Below are 17331 nucleotides of genomic sequence, written 5' to 3' on the forward strand. Positions count from 1 at the left end.
ACTTGAATTGTTGCAGGGGGCGTGGCTATCGTTTGTCAGTGAGATTGGGGACACCTGGGCCCAGGTGTTTCACGCCTTCATAAACCTGCACTCTCTTTGTTAAAGGAGCTATGTGGAGGTATTTACTTAAAAAAATCTTTAAGATAGAGTTTTCATTTGTACATGTATGAGCCAACCATAATGTAAAAAAAGAATGACACCTCGACTGTCGACCATGGTCGCCTCTATCAGCCTGTAGGCTCAATTGTGTGAGGAGGAGTCGGGCCCGAATTGGCGTGAAAATTCACAAAATGTGACGTCATGCACGTTCTCGTCTACTTGGGCTTACAACCGTACGGCACGCCAGCCATTATAGTAAGCAGCGGCAATAGTGTTTTCAAATGGACTGAAGCGGATGGAAAGAAGCGACCAGCCTCCAGCACAATTCAGATACCCACGGACACTCCTCGTAAGTAAAAAAAAAAAAAAAAAGAGCGTGCGCACTGAGAACGAGCATGAGACTGGCTGCAGTTCCTGTAACGGGCCACTGGTGTCAGTAACGGTTAGCAATTTCAGAACCTACGCAATGCTCCTTTAAGAGAGAGCCCTTCTCTCCCGTGCAGTAATTGCTTTGTTCATGCAACACACAACAGTATACGTTACATTCATCCAAACATGCACCTCATTCTACTGACCTTACTGATTTTCACACTTCATGGTTGTATTATGTTATGTTAGTTGTTGTATCGGTGTTTTTGTTCAGAGTTATCAAGTAACGAAGTACAAATACTTCGTTACCTTACTTAAGTAGAAATTTGAGGTATCTATACTTTACTTGAGTAATTATTTTTCATCTGACTTTTTACTTCTACTCCTTACATTTTCACGCAAGTATCTGTACTTTCTTCTCCTTACATTTTAAAAATAGCTTTGTTACTGCTATTTCATTTCGGCTTGTTTTCATTCCGGCTTGTCATCATTCAAAAAAAAAAAAAAACCCTATCCAGATAAATCGCGCCATCCGGATGGAGTGAATTTGATTGTGGTTGGATGAGAAGTATAAACATATACCATTCCAACACCCTATTGGTTTGTATGTGATCCATCGCATCTGCACATGACACAAATCTCCAGCAAGGACATAGCCAGTATTGGGTTCGTTTATCAAAAAATATATTTCTTAAAAGTAGGGTTGGGTATGGAACCGGTATGCACCAAACCGAATAAGGACGCAGATTTCGGTGCCTCTTAAATGCCTGAGGGATCGATTGAAATGTTTGTCATGGTTTTCCGAAATGTACACAAGAAGCACGGACGTTGCTAGGCTTTTTTAGCGGGGCTGTAGCATTTAGCTCCATAAACTGTACATAAATTTGCGATCGCGATCGTTTTCGCTTGTCACCGTTCATCACACCACAGCTGTCTCCCCCAGCGACAGTCTAGCCCTTAACACATGAACGCATACTTTAATCATGCATACTTTATACACTAGCTACTGTGCAAAGTCTTAGGCACTTTAGTATTTTCACTTAAAAGAATGGCGTTCAGCCAGTTATTTACATATTTTGCTGTAGTGTGTAAGAAGAAAATATCAGTTTACATTTCCAAACACTCATTTTGCCGTTGTCAGACTGCTTGTGCATTCAAAATCGCACTAGATTATTATTAAAATTAATGTCAAACTGATATTTCCTACTAACACTACAGCAAAAGATAAAAAATAACTGGCTTAAAACCCTTTTTTGGGGTGAAAATACTAATGTGCCTAAGACTTTTGCACAGTACTGTACTTTACAAACGACATTGTTGCTACTTTATAAAGAATGACCATCCAGTAATTCACAGAACTGATTAAAGACAGTGACAGACAGCACTCATCTTAACTAAATACCAGAGAGATTGACAGAGATACAGTAGAAACATTATGTGTGGTTTTGTATTAAATTTCACAGATTGTGAAATAAATTTATTAGCCTTGGATTAAGCACAACTTGGGAAATGAGAGCATCCAAGGTGAAAGTGATGGATTTATTTTAAATATTTGTAATGTTCCTTAATGTTATCCATAAACTTTTTGTGGCTCATTTTTTTAAGTATTGGTTCAGGCACCGTTTAGGTACCGTTTTAAAAGTCTCGAAAGACACTGGACCCTACTTAAAAGTTGTTATTTCTCACTGGCTCATAGTCTAGTCATCATATCTCTGCTTCTTTAATGCATTTGCATTGTACTAAAGTGCGTTCATTTTCAATGGGCATATATGCGGCTGAAAGCCTAGTGCATCCCAAATTTTTCAACATGAACATTTTAATATAACATTATAGTCATTATGGCCTATGGCCTTTAGAAAAATGTTTTTTTGAGGAGGTGGGGTAGTGCACAATAGGCCCCTGTGGCGCGGCCTAAGCTTTTGTTCTTAATGGAATTTTATTTCTTTACATTACTTTTACTTTTATACTTTAAGTAGTTTTTTAAACCAGTACTTTTACAGTTTTACTTGAGTAAAAAGCTTGAGTTGATACTTCAACTTCTACAAAAGTAATTTTAAACCCTAGTATCTATGCTTCTACTTGAGTAATGAATGTCAATACTATTGACACCACTGTTTTTGTTTAGTTAATAAATGTCATTTTGTAGTTAAAAACTGCATCCTTCTATTTTTGTCATGGCTTTAGAGCCAGGTCATGACACTGTTAATATGAACTCATAATTGAATGTAATATAACTTTACTTTTCGTTAAAATCTTTATTTATGCCATCAAATCTTACATTTATGTGTCTTTTTGTTCGCTGTAGCAGCCATGTTGCCGGGATAATTCATTCCCTTTCGTTTAAGTATCTTCATTTGAAGGGCTATCTGGCCCTTCCCCTTACCCCTACCCCTCCAACCAAAAGAGAATTGAGACTGGGGAATGTAATGTTTCTTATTTCAATGAAGAAACTGTTTGTAATTAAACTTAACTTTTAATTCACTTTCAGGTCGCGAGCAGGAACAGCAACAACACATGTGATGGTCTAACTCTCTGTCTCTGTTAGAGTTGTGACGTTCGCGAACGAACCGATTCTTTTGAACGGCTCATAAACATGAACGATGGGAGCCGAGTCGCGGCTGGAGGGGAGCCGTTCTTTCTGTCGTTCTTTTTTCCTATGCGTGTTTCACACAGATGCACACAAATGAGCTCCTCCGCGAGACAGAACAGTTATAGGGGGAGGGGCGCACCCAGCGCAGGCCAACCCTTTATAGCGTGATGATATTAGTTATTAGTTGTGCACGCATCCTTCACGTGACTACTCCAGTGGAAAAAAACCCTGCATGCCTCTGTCATTGGGTAGGAGCGTTGAAAAAAAGCTGTTTTGCACAGACATTCATTGCAACCCACTTTGTTATTGTTCATTGACTTGAAGTGGCTGATGTCCTATTTGCAAAGTTTACAGTAGTAGTAGTATGTAGACATTTCCATTTTATTTATTCTAATTTTATCTACTTTAAATATTTTTTGTTTTCTATCAAAATGTTCTTGTGTGATAACAATGTTCTTGTGTGGAAGTGTTTGTAGTAAAAGCTGTTTTGCACAGAAATTCATTGCAGCTGGCTTTGTTTTTGATGTTTATTTGTGAGTAGGTATTGTATGAATAACATAAGTCAACGTAGCTTTACACACACACACTTTGTACTAAAGGTAAATCCAAAATAGTGATGTCACTGTCTAAGCAGAGGGATTTGTGCAACCCTATGGAATATAGTCCACACATGACAAATGAGGTAATAATCAATATTTCAGAATAATTCAAACTCAGATATTGGTGTGTGATATCTGAGTTTTAATTATTTGACTACAAATCTCACCTCATCATTCTTCCCAGTGATTATTTCCAGGATAAACTGAGATGCCTCCAAGCTGGCTTCTTAAAACTGACTAAATATTTAAAAGAGCCAAAAGAGCCGTTCTTTTGAACGGCTCTTTGAAAGGAACGGATCGCGAAGATCCGGATCCCCTCAAAGAGCCATAAATCCCATCACTAGTCTCTGTATACTACAGGCAAGTATAATACTGACACCTAGTGGTTAGTTTCTATACAACTACACTATCACTACATCCCCTTTCCATTAGACATAAAGAATAAGTTATTACAACAAATGACTTCTAGATTATCTAACCACTAAGTAAGCACTGTACACATTATACAGGATGTATAGTATCAAATAATAATCTCCAGAATTATTTGTTTTACAATCACAGTAACAATAATCAACGGATTACATGTTCTTTTATCTTTTCATTTATGAACCTTCTAATGCTTCTGATCTGTTTAAGCAATATTCATAGGTTCAGTCTATCAGGAGGCTTTACAGTGCGATTGGATCTTCTCAGCACAGGTGAATGCATTTCTTTAGCTTGCTCATTGTGATGCACTACTGGAAGTGTTTCAGATGTTGACTCTGCACAGTCAGTGTCACCTGTATGTGTATTCTCTACTGTCTCTTTTGTTTTTAGCAGACTTCTCCTGTTTCTTCTCAGGATCTGACCATCTTCTGTCCTCACAGTGTAAGACCTTGGCTTCACCTCCTCCAGGACTGTGGCTCTTTTAGTCCAGGTATTGGAATCCTCAAGTCTTACTGTGTCATTATTTGAGAGTGGTTCTAGGCCTTTTGATGCCTTGTCATAATTCGCTTTTCGTCTCAGTTTCAGGTGCTTTTGTTTTCTTTTCAGGTACTTCCTCTTGTTTTGTGTTGCTAAGCACGGAAGTGTGGTTTGTAATCTGCGCCCCATCAGTATTTCAGCAGGAGACACACAGTGTTCTAGTGGAGAAGCACGGTAATTCAGCAGAGCTAAATAAGGATCTGATCCACTGCTTTCTTGAGTAGTAGTTTCACAATGTGAACACCTTTCTCTGCCTTTCCGTTAGACTGTGGATATAATGGGCTCGATGTCACGTGTTGAAACCCATATTCCTCAGCAAACTTCTGGAAGTCCCTTCCACTGTAGCATGGCCCATTATCACTGCAAACCACCTGCGGAATGCCGTGTCTCGCAAAGATGGATTTCATGTGTGTTATCACACAAGCAGAAGATGTATTGGACAGCAACGCAATCTCTGTGTAATTTGACAGATAGTCTATCACCAGCAAATAGTTTCGTCCGTCCAGAAAGAATAAGTCAGTTCCAACTTTCTGCCATGGTTCATCCGGTGGATCAGTGATGATCATTGGCTCCTTTTGTTGCTTAGCATGATGCTTCAAGCACGTATCACAGGTTGACACCATCTTGTCTATGTCCGCGTTTATTCCGGGCCAGTAGATTGCAGTTCTAGCCCTTCTTTTACATTTCTCGGCCCCAAGGTGTCCCTCGTGCAGTTTTTTTAACATCTCCTGTCGCAGTGACTGAGGGATGATGATCCTGCCTTGTCTCAGCAGACATCCCTTAACAACACTCAACTCTGTTCTGATGTTGTAGTACTGAGCACATTTTCCTCTAGGCCAACCTTCATTCAGATGTGTGATGACCAATTGCAGACATTTATCTTTTCCAGTCTCCACTGCAATCTGATTGAGTTTTGTGTCTGTGACTGGAAGAGCTTCAGCTACCATGTTCACATGCTGAGTCACATCAGCCTCTGTTCCACAGCTCTGGACAGAGCGTCCGCCAGAACTAGATGCTTCCCTTGAGTGTACATTAGCTCCATATCATACCTCTGCAGTCGCATCATCAGTCGCTGGATTCTTGGAGACACAACCACAAACATGAGGTAATGTTCTCTGTTTTTAACTTTTACTCTGAGAGTACATGTTCCCTTTGTTGGAATGTTCTGGCCATTATAGGCTTTGAGTTGCACAGTTTTCTGACTTATGCGCGGCTTGATTTTCATTGCTCTGACATCATACTCTGAAATCAGATTGACTTTTGCTCCTGTGTCTAGCTTGAGTGATACTGTTACTCCATTTATTTCCAGAGCAGTCATCCACCTGTCCCGTGCAACACTATTCACATCAGCCTGTTCTGTTCTTTCTTGACTGATATCGGCCTTCTGCACCATTCCAACGAAGAATGTGTCACTGAGGAATGTTTCTTCCACTGCATGCACACGCTCTCTTTGACTTTGTCCACCTTTTGAAAAGCATTGTTTGGCAAAATGATTCTGCCCTTTACATTTAGCACAGACTTTGCCATAAGCTGGGCACTGCTTTGGCAGGTGTCTTTTGCCACATCTCTTACAGTTAAACAGTTCTTTCTGCTGTTTCAGTTTATTCATTCCGCTTTTCTGCATCTTCTCTGTTACTGCAGCTACGGCTGAATTGTCACTCCCGCTCATCTTTGTGTGTTCACTAAAAGTTTTAGTATGCTGAATAGCTATCTCACTGGCATGACATATCCGCACTGCTTCATTCAAGGTTAGCTCCGTCTCTCTCAAAAGCCTCTCTCTCACTTTTTTATCATTGATGCCGAACACAATTTGGTCACGAACCATTGAATCTTACAACAGTCCGAAATTGCATGTTTTAGCTTTCAACTTTAAATCAACTAAGAAACTGTCAAACGTCTCTCCTTGTTGTTGTAGACGAGAGCGAAAAACATACCTCTCAAAAGTCTCGTTTTTTCTTGGTGTGCAGTGTACATCAAACTTTTCCATCACCACGTCATATTTGCCTTTGTCCTCGGCCTGTGCAAACACGAGTGTGTTAAACACTTCTATTGACTGAGGTCCCGCGATGGTGAGAAGCAATGCAATCTTGCGTGCATCCGACGCTTCATCCAAGCCCACTGCTTGCAAGTACAGCGTGAATCTCTGTTTGAACATTCGCCATTCGTGATCAATGTTTCCAGTCCAGTTTACAGCGTCAGGCGGTTTAACACTTTCCATGACCACTCCTGGTACCATGTAATGTTTCTTATTTCAATGAAGAAACTGTTTGTAATTAAACTTATCTTTTAATTCACTTTCAGGTCGCGAGCAGGAACAGCAACAACACATGTGATGGTCTAACTCTGTGTCTCTGTATACTACAGGCAAGTATAATACTGACACCTAGTGGTTAGTTTCTATACAACTACACTATCACTACAGGGAAGGGGAAAGGGGAAGGGCTAAGGGGTAGAATTGGAATTGGGCCTTAGAGTACTTGGCAGGGAATCTGGGCCTCAGCGTCTGCTTGGGTGGAAGTTTCCTGTAACACAGAAAAAACACTTTTAGAAATCACAAGTAGAATATTCATATGAGAAAGTGTGTGGCACTACACACTTTTGAGATCTAACGTTAGCTGGTTTAGGTTTTGAGTAATTTCGGTACATGTGTGTCTGTAACGCACAAAATGTCTTAATTACAAGGACACTTGGAAATCCCACATGGATAACTGAAGTTTGCACAGTTTCTGTACACTTTAACGTGTTTGACATATCTAGGGATTGTGTCTGAAGAGAAACAACATTGTTTGCATTTGAAAAACATTGTATAACGTGACATGCTAGTTCATGTAACTTATGTACCTGGAACGATTGTTGAGGCCTCTTTGCTGCAAGAAATGAACCAAATGGTAAATAAAAGAATGAGTAATATCTCAAAAAATCTTAATACAGTGCGAGTATATTATGCTTCCACGAATGAATAAAACTTTCGAATCGGCCCGCTTAAATGTCTGATTCTTCAGGCGCCAACGTTGGCAAGCAAAAAAAAAAAAAAACGAGTAAGATTATTCAAATGGCTACCAGGTCAACACATACATAAATAAAATTCACACAAGACACGAGTTTACTAGGAAGTGTCCCGCTCTTTTACCTCTCTCTCTCTCTCTCTTTGTGCACTCTTAAACAAATAATAATAAATATAAAATAAGTTGAACAAATAGGTAACTTGACTAGAGTAAACTGTGGAAATAAATCAGCAAAGTTACCTTTCTGAAGTTAAAATTCCGATGAAAGTGTGGAATCTAGCTTTTCAGCTTTCCATGGCTGGAAAGAAAATCCTCTAGAAATTGCTGTATTGTGGTTCACAGAAAAAATATTTTTACTGTAGAATTTACCCGCCATTGAAAATTGACCATGATGCTTTGCAGATCTACAGTAACATGCTGTATACAGGTTCTACAGTAAGCATTTGCTCATTTTACAGTAATAATGCTGTGAAAACTACAGAAATTTGTTACAGTGCAGCTTTACACACCACCCCAAAGCAGATGATATGCCAGCTAGAATAAATACATTTGGTTAATTGTTATGCCAGAGCTCCTGCAACATTAGCCAAACAGCTTACAACATACCTTTAAGCAGAACCACCAAGGGCGGAGCTAGCATTGATGCATCCCAGGTAGCCTAGCTGCAGCCTTTATATCACCAGTAACCAGTTCTGATATGCAGGGGAGGGGACTTACCCACTCGGCCACACTTGCTACCTGACAAGTGATGTTACTCTGTTAGCTAAAGTTAGCTACTTGTTTCTATGTACAAAATGACATTTTAAAAGAGACTTTATTCATTTTTTTAAAAAGTAACATTTTTTGTTGCCTGAATATCTGAACAGCATGTAACACAATATAAAAAATGAGGTGAAGCCTGCAGACTCAGGGTGGTTTTGCCGGGTGAATCCAACGGAAACTGTCGTTACAGTGTAATTTCAGTCGACATGAAGACATTGAAGATCATTAATACTCTACTTTACAGAGTGTGCAAGAGCGTAAGCAAGTTACTGACCACAGCTCACTTGACGGCCACCGATGTCACTAATAACAAGGGGTTGTTATTTCAACATAGAGCCCTTTAACAGCTAAATATCAGCATTTTTAGTACTTAATCTTTACTTCTGACAATTAAATATCTTGATCCATCCCCTTGAGTAAGTACAATAAAACTGCAATGAAGTGAAATCAAAATGCTAAGGAGAAAAGATACGTTTTCAACCTCGATTTAAAAATGGTTTCACAGATGGGGGGCAGTGACTGGAAAGGATCTGTAACCCTTAGTTTTCATACAGGAACGAGGGACAGATAAAAGAGCCCTGTCAGCAGATCTTAAACGTCTGGTGGATGGTAAAGGGATGATAAGACCTTTAAGATAACATGGAGCTCGATTGTTAAGAGCTTTAAAAACAAACAACAGAATCTTAAACTGAACCCTAAAATGGACCGGAAGCCAGTGAAGAGAAGCTAAAATTGGAGTGACATGGTCATATTTCTTTGCCCCAGTCAGCAGCCTTGCAGCTGTATTTTGTACCAACTGGAGGCGTGAAAGCGATGACTGAGGAAGACCTGAGTACAGTGAAATACAGTAATCTAAATGAGAAGTGATAAAACCATGAATAACCTTCTCCAAATCCTGAAAAGACAAAAATGATGTCCTGTAATTGGTAAAAACTTCCTCATGACAGAATTAATTTGTTTGGCCAAACATAATTCTGAGTCTATGATAACGCCCAGGTTTCTAACCTGTGAGGAAATGGAGGGGAAGTGATTGCCAAGCTCCTTAATAATATTCTTTCTTATTTTTGGGGGGGACCAAAAACAACAATTTCTGTCTTTGGTCCCCCAAAAATGTGTATTTGAGTTGAGTTGAAGAAAGTTACATAACTTTCTCCAACTCGATGAGAACAAAACAGAAATTATTGTTTTTGGTTCCTCAAAAAATGGAGGACCAAACAAAATTTTGTACTGAACTAAATACATTTGATGAACAAGCATTTGTAACTTGTAACAATATTTTTTTAAGTATTTGTGCCCATCTCTGCCTGTGGCTGCTCCTGTTCCTTCTTCAGAACTCATATTTTCCTGTTCTCTTTGTTTCTGTGTTTTGTTAGTGTTTTAATTTGAACAAACTCAACTTGTACGTGGAACCGCCTCATCTTGCCTTTGCTCGGCTCCTAGCATTATACAAACAATAGACACCGTTAATAACCAGTCGGTGAAGGAACACACCACCACACCTGAAACACAAAGAGACCTCACAAGTACTGTAAACAATCGGCTTATTTTCGGTACTTACCAATACTGAACTGAAAGTGAAAGAATATACTGTCGTAATCAGGATATGAGATAAAGTGTTTTTATTTTATGTGAGCAAACAATTTGCTGAATATAGACATTTAATTGAATTTAATCACAATTTTAATTTAACTGGGCATGGTTTTACACATTTGTACCAAAATGTCTATTAAAACAAATAAACAAAAGTACAGCAGTTCATATTCCTTCAAATCACGTGACAAACTGAAGACAACTAATATTCATGGAAATTCCAGAGCATGAAAGACTTCCTCTTGTCATCAAGATATAACTCAACGCCCTTGAGACTTTACTCAGGTGAATCAAGAAGAGCTTTGCTGTGATGGTGTGAGTATTATACATAAACTGTTCTCTTAGAGAAATACAATTCTAAGTATAATACTTTGAGAACAAGCAAAACATATTATACTTGCTGTAGAATAGGCTATTAAGCTGTAGTTATAGAATGATGTTTATAAGTTATTAATTGAATATATTAGGTTACTCTTTTATTCTTTTACATTTTTATATCAGTTTTAAATAATTTGTATATAAAAAAGTTCAATAAATGTTATTTGAAGAACCTCAGAATTTTTGTTCTCAAAGTTTTGTTAATTGTTATGACATTATTTAATAATCTGATAACTGTATAGATAATGCATTCATCGGTGTTATATTAAATGCAGAAACAATGGCATTATAAAGTCATCTCTGCTGAAGCATGGAGCAACTTCTCAGAACGCCGTAAGACAATGTTCATATGCATTACTCACTTGATTCAGAGGATCAGAATAATTGGGTGTTTATAACTACACTGTATACATTTATGCACATTTTTAATGAGATAGTGAAATGCATATCTAGAAACACCTTGATGAACCCACTGTATCATTTTTATTTTAGAGCAGTCTAGACCTATTTGGTATAAAATGTATCAAATAATATTTATAAAATTCATCATGGGTGTAATGCCTGATAAAGCAGCGTTAAAATAACATATATACGTCATTCGCCCATGCATGTCATGTCATATCCATAAACCAAGAGAATTAAACAAAACAGTTGGTCTGGTTTGAGTTTAATGTTGGAGTAGAATGAAAATGAGGGTTGGATTAGAAATATTGACCAAAAAGAGCAGAATCTACAAGCAAAGGGAGTCAAAATGATTTTATTTTAACAGAAACAATCCCATTAAATCTCTTCCAGTTAGACCTGGCTCATCAGGAGTCAAAATTTAACAAAAAAAAAAAAAAAAAAAAAAAAAAAAAGGATTACACTGATAAAATGCATAAAACTGGAAATACAGGAAAAGTCTTATCTTGCACTCATATAACTAAAGTTATAAAAAAAAGAAAACCACTACACAATACTTGCACATGACTCCTTCAGATATGCTTGAAGTGTGGGTTTGGGTAGAGGGATGAGGCGAGGACTCGATGCAGAGAGAAGGGCTCTTTAATAGTACTAATAATAAAATAAACAAACAAAAAAAAAAACTACCCCGTAGGGGGAAACAGACAAAACTTGACAGGCAAGGCAAGTCACGATAAGCAAAGACAAATGTTCGACGACAAACTAGCGACCAGGACTGCAAACACAAGGACAATAAATAGGGAGCTAATGAGGAGGGTAACGAGGGAACACATGTGGGGAAAATTACATCAATAATCAGGTAACAAGATGGGTGGGGTCGAGAGCACATGGCACATAGGAACTAAGACAAAAGCCATGTGCTCACACAAAACAAAAACACAAGCACATGGCCAGCAAACCAATCGCAAGCCATGTGCTTGAATTAGACACAAACGCAGCTAATGAGCAAGCTCATAAACCGCGTTCACACAAGACAGCACGCAGCCAGTAAAAACTAAGCTGTGTGCAACAATACAAGACAACACTTTGAGACCGCACGTTACCACAGTAAATAAGAACATGGAGCGCGAGTGTCCGGTCCCCGACACGAAACCGAAACTCGGCAAAACATGAGTGCCGGGATCCGAACACCATGCTCCAACAAGAAACAGGACACGCAGACAAGAGCGCATGGCTCGAGCAGTCTCGAAGTCACGTGCTCACATGAAAACAATGACATGAGGAGAGTGCAGGGCCTAAAAAATAACTTTTTAATCAAATAAAAAACTAAATGAATAAATTTTATTATTTTCAAATTACAATTGTAGTTCTCGACATTTACCTATGGCTATAACTTTATTATGACTCTGATTTATTTTATAGTCTCAAGCATTAAGAAATCATGCAAAAGGAAATTAAACAGTTTTACTATGATAAAACCATGGTTTATTTTTGTAAGGGTTGTGATATGCATGTTTTTTGTTGAAGAAATTATAAAGGCTGTGTCATCTATAGCATAAAGGTGGCAAAAAATGAAAGATTAAGTGAATATTTGATTTAAATGTTTGGTCAGTAGCCTAAACAAGGATTTGATTGTCCTGTAAGTGTAACAGGAGCAATTCCATGGCATCTGGCTCCCTTTGTAGGCATTTGTAATAACGTAGGCTACATAAATTGTTTATTTTGTATTTGCCTACATTATGTAGGCTATTTTAACAGTTTTATTATTAACCAATCATTATTGCCTCATTCTTTTTTTTATATAATGCATTTTAAGTCATTTTAAAGGCTATTGATGGCTTAGCTCTTTTTTTATAGCAACAACAACATCAAAACAATATTACAGTATATTAATACTTTGTAACAAAACCACGGTTAATTTGCAGTTACCATGGCAACAAAAACGATGATTTGCGGTGTTATTGTTAAAACCATGGGTAATTGGGTAAAAAAAAAAGATTTATAATTTATTTTAATATATATTAAAAATGTATAAGGTGTGCATTGTAGCTGACACCTAAATGAACACATTACAATTGTTTTATGACTGCAAGTCTTTCTCCTCAAATGCTATTGAGTTTCAAATTTGCGTTTGAGCCCATGTGAAAAAGTAGCATAATTTACATATGATTTACAGTTTATTTTAATAAATATCCAACATTCAATTCAATTGTGCTTTATAGCTGTCACCTAGATGAACAATTACAGTTGTTTTTATGAATGTAAGTCATCCTCCTCAAATGCTACTGACGTTAGAAAAGTGTATACCAATATCGCATGTAACTTTAGAGACGGTCCCTAAATTTGAGACTCTGGAACATCTAACGTCAAGCCAACTTTTTATTTATTTTTTTTTTTATTGTTTTACTTTCTTTAGTTTTCTTTTCTCTGTGCCGGATTGCTGATGTCCTTTACCCGGACATAGATGTTCATCCATCAAGCAGTGTTGGGAAGGTTACTTTGGAAATGTAATAGGTTACAGATTACAAGTTACCCTGTTTAAAATGCAATAGTAGTGTAACTTTTTCAATTACTTTATTAAAGTAATGTAACTAATTACTTTTGAGTACTTTTTGATTACTTTCTAAATTTGTAAAAATTAAAGAATAATAAATAAAAGCATATACATCAACTTAAATACAGTTATCTAATAAGCATGTGACGTATTCTGTGTAATAAACTCCTGAAACATTGGTGTTTTTTTTAAACTGCTGTTTCTGTATATGATGATAGTTTTCTCAAAATAAGTAAAATGCACATGAAGTGACACAGAGCAGTTCTAGAAATTATGTTTATGTGCTCGTGTACTCCTATACTGAGGCAGGCCTATGTGTAGTAAATGAAACCATGTCTTTGCCATTAATTTAAAAAAACTATTTTTGTATGGACCTGACATAAAAAAGGTTTAAATCTTTAATTTGGGGACATGCAAAATAATTAAAAGTTCTCTCCCGAACTGCACCTTCACTTCCATTTTTCTCTTCAGTCTCTTTATTTTGCCCTGTTATCCATCTCTCTCATGACTTTAATACTCAAGATTGAACAAAACTATACTTTACAATACAATACTACAATATCTTTATAGAAAAATCCTAATACTGTACACGAGTCATGTTTTCCCTTACAAAAAATTACCATGCTTTTATTAGCCTATATAAAAGTAAAATAACCTTGTTTTTTTGCAAATGGATTTGTATTTATTTTTAAATAAATACATTTGTAAAATAATTTTACATTTTTGGTTATCACAGTTAAACAATAGAAAACATTTTCATTTATAGTTAAATATTAAAATGTTAATTTTCGTAAGGGTTGTGTTGTTGTCTGTCGTAGCTCCCCCTAAACCTATAAAAAAATCAGATTGTTTTTCAGCTAAATTACTACTGTAACATTACAACAGATAATAATGATGTCCTTTATATAGTATTTTGAGTGATGACTGATGAGCAACGTGCTGCTGCTTGATTAAATAAATAAAAAAACAAAGACAAAAAAGCATCTTTACAGATGAAACCCAGAACAGGAGTTCTGCTTCTCTGCTCCAGCAGTCCACTCTAGTCAGTCTCTCTATCTCTATCTCTCTCTCTCTCTCTCTCTCTCTCTCTCTCTCTCTCGCTCTCTCTATCTCTCTCTCTCTCTCTCCCTCTCTCTCTCTCTCTCTCTCTCTCTCTCTTTCTCCCTCCCTCTCTCTCTCTCTCTCTCTCTCTCTCTCTCTCTCTCTCTCTCTCTCTGAGCGGATGCTGTGTGAGTGAGTGGGCGGAGTTTGCGGTGAGAGTACTGCTGGTGTGAGAGTGCTGAGTACGGGCCGAGTGTGTTTGGACTCTGTGAGTGTGAGTGAATCTAATTTTCTTTCTTTCTGGCTTTTTGTCTGGTCTTTCTTTTTGTTTGTTGTTTTTGTGTGGTTTGGGGGGTTTGTTGTAGTTGTTTTGGGCCGCGTGCCACCTTACCGGGAGCATGACGGCCCCACACTCACGGTGTTGTTTGGGTTCATTGACCTGGCGTCATGGCGTGAAAGTGGCGTCCGCGGTTAGTGTGGAAAAGTGCTGTCTTGCAGTGGGAGAGGTAGTTGGGCATGAAAACATAATGTCTGCCTCTAGGATGAATAATGCCACTGTGGTATTTCTCAGTACTGTCGAAAAAGCCAATGAATTAGTTGAGGCAGGAATCGTTGTTGACGATCTGTTTAACCCTGTACTTCCGCTTTCTACACCTTCAAAGAAAGTCACGCTATCTAATGTACCGCCGTTTTTAAGTGATGAGATACTAGCTAAGGCTTTGTCTCGGTATGGAAAACTTGTCTCCCCCATTAAAAAGATCCCTATCGGTGGTGGTTCGCCTTTATTGAAGCATGTCGTTTCATTTAGGCGGTTCGTCTACATGGTAGTGAAGGATGATGCTGATATGGATCTGTCTTTGCACTTTCGGGCGGATGATTATGATTACATCATTTACGTGACATCGGGAAACATGAGATGTTTTAGTTGTGGCCAAACTGGTCATTTAATTCGTGCTTGTCCCGGGAAAAATGCAAACAATGTGTCAGGTGGTGGTGACGTCAGAAGTGATGTTGTTGTTAGTGCTGAAGCAGGGCCGGTTGACGAGGCTCCGGGTGGGTCAGGGACAGGGTTACACGTCTCGGAGGCTAGAAGTGATGTTGTTCCTGTGGTCGCTGTAGCTGAAGAATCTGCGCTTGAAAGTACAGTTTCTGGTGTTACATTAGTTGTGTCTAATGTTCAGGCGGGGGGAGCCGTTATTGAGACGGAGAAGCATTTAAACGATGCTCTCGATGTTGAGCTACAGCCTACTGTGGAGAACATAGGTGACGTCATTCCAATGGAAACAGTGCAGGCAGATTTTAAAGTCCCGTTAAAGAGGAGGAAGCCTGGTAAAACTGGGATTGATAGACACGCGAAAAAATCAGATACAAGTGAGTTGTATGATGACACGGAAAGTGATAGACAAACACTTGAATCAGATGATGCACTTTCTCAGAGTGATTTTTCTGGTCATTATGAGGTTGATGATATTAAACTGTTTCTTAGAGCTACTAAGAATAAGAGGGGTGTGTGCATTAATGATTTTTTTCCTAATACAGAGCAGTTTGTTGAGAATACTAAGGCTTTTATGATGGAGGGATCCTTTACAAATAAAGAGGTCTACAGGTTAAAAAAAATAGTGAGGAAACTTAATTCTGAGTGTAGTAATGAGGATAGGGGGGAAACCTAATTCCATGACTTTGGTGCCAGAGATATGTATAAAAGAGCAGCATTATTTGAAGTAATTCATCAGAAAAAAATTGATGTTATGCTGTTACAAGAGACACATACTGATTTTAATAATGCTGCTGATTGGGCAGTGGAATGGAGTGGGGTTGCTGTTCTAAGTCACAATACCACAATTAGTGGTGGAGTCGCTGTTCTCTTCGCTAAGGGTTTCAGCCCACACTCTTATCAGGTTGAAGAGGTTATTAAAGGTAGACTTTTAAAAGTAAGAGCCTCTTTTGAAAATGTTGTCTTTGTTTTTATTTGTGTGTATATACCGACTTCAGCTCTTGAGAGAATGCTTTTTTTAAGTACTTTGTCTTCTGTCTTACAAAATGTTGCTGTTGACGAATATTTAATTTTGGGTGGTGATTTTAATTGTACAGAGTCTAATTTGGACAGAAATCATGTGGAACCTCATGTACCCTCACGTCAGCGTCTTGTTCAGTTAAAAAAAACACATGAATTAATTGATATTTGGAGGCAGCTTAATGGAGAAAAAAGGCAATACACTTGGTCTCATGTTCGTGGTAATACATTTTCTTTAGCAAGACTGGATAAGTTTTATGTTTTTAAACATCATGGCAGTATTGTTGAGAGCTGTTCTATTATTCCATCAGGTCTTTCGGATCATAGTATGGTGCAGTGTGGTATCTGTTTAAATTCTATCAAGCCAAAGAGTGCCTATTGGCACTTAAATACCACTTTATTGGACGACAAGTGTTTTAGGGAAAGTTTTAAATATTTTTGGAGTATGTTTAAAACTACAAAGAATTCTTTTAGAACACTGCAGCAATGGTGGGACTTTGGGAAAGTCCAGATAAAGCAACTATGTCAGCAATACTCTCAGAACGTCACTAGAGAGGTAACCCTGAGTTTGAGCTCCTTAGAGACTGAGATTTTAAAATTGCAAGAATTGGCTCACTTGCCTGAGGTGGAGTCTCTTATAAAAAGTAAGAAGACTCAGTTATCTGACCTTTTAGGGGTTAAAACGCAGGGTGCTCTGGTCAGGTCACGGTTTCTAAGCATAAATGAAATGGATGCACCATCAAGGTTTTTCTTTAGCTTGGAAAGGAAAAATGGGCAGAACAGAGTTATTCATGCCTTACGGTCTGAATCTGGAGCATTGCTGACTGACCCTAAGGACATCCGTAAGAGAGCAGTCAATTTTTATGAGTCTTTATATAAAAATGAACTGGGTCCAGATTATAGGTGTGACAGTGCTTTTTTTGAAAATCTTCCTCAAGTGGCAGAGGAAGTCAACGCAAAGATCT

The sequence above is a fragment of the Carassius carassius genome, chromosome 29 (genome assembly GCF_963082965.1).
Source record: "Carassius carassius chromosome 29, fCarCar2.1, whole genome shotgun sequence".
In the NCBI taxonomy this organism is placed as follows: domain Eukaryota; kingdom Metazoa; phylum Chordata; class Actinopteri; order Cypriniformes; family Cyprinidae; genus Carassius; species Carassius carassius.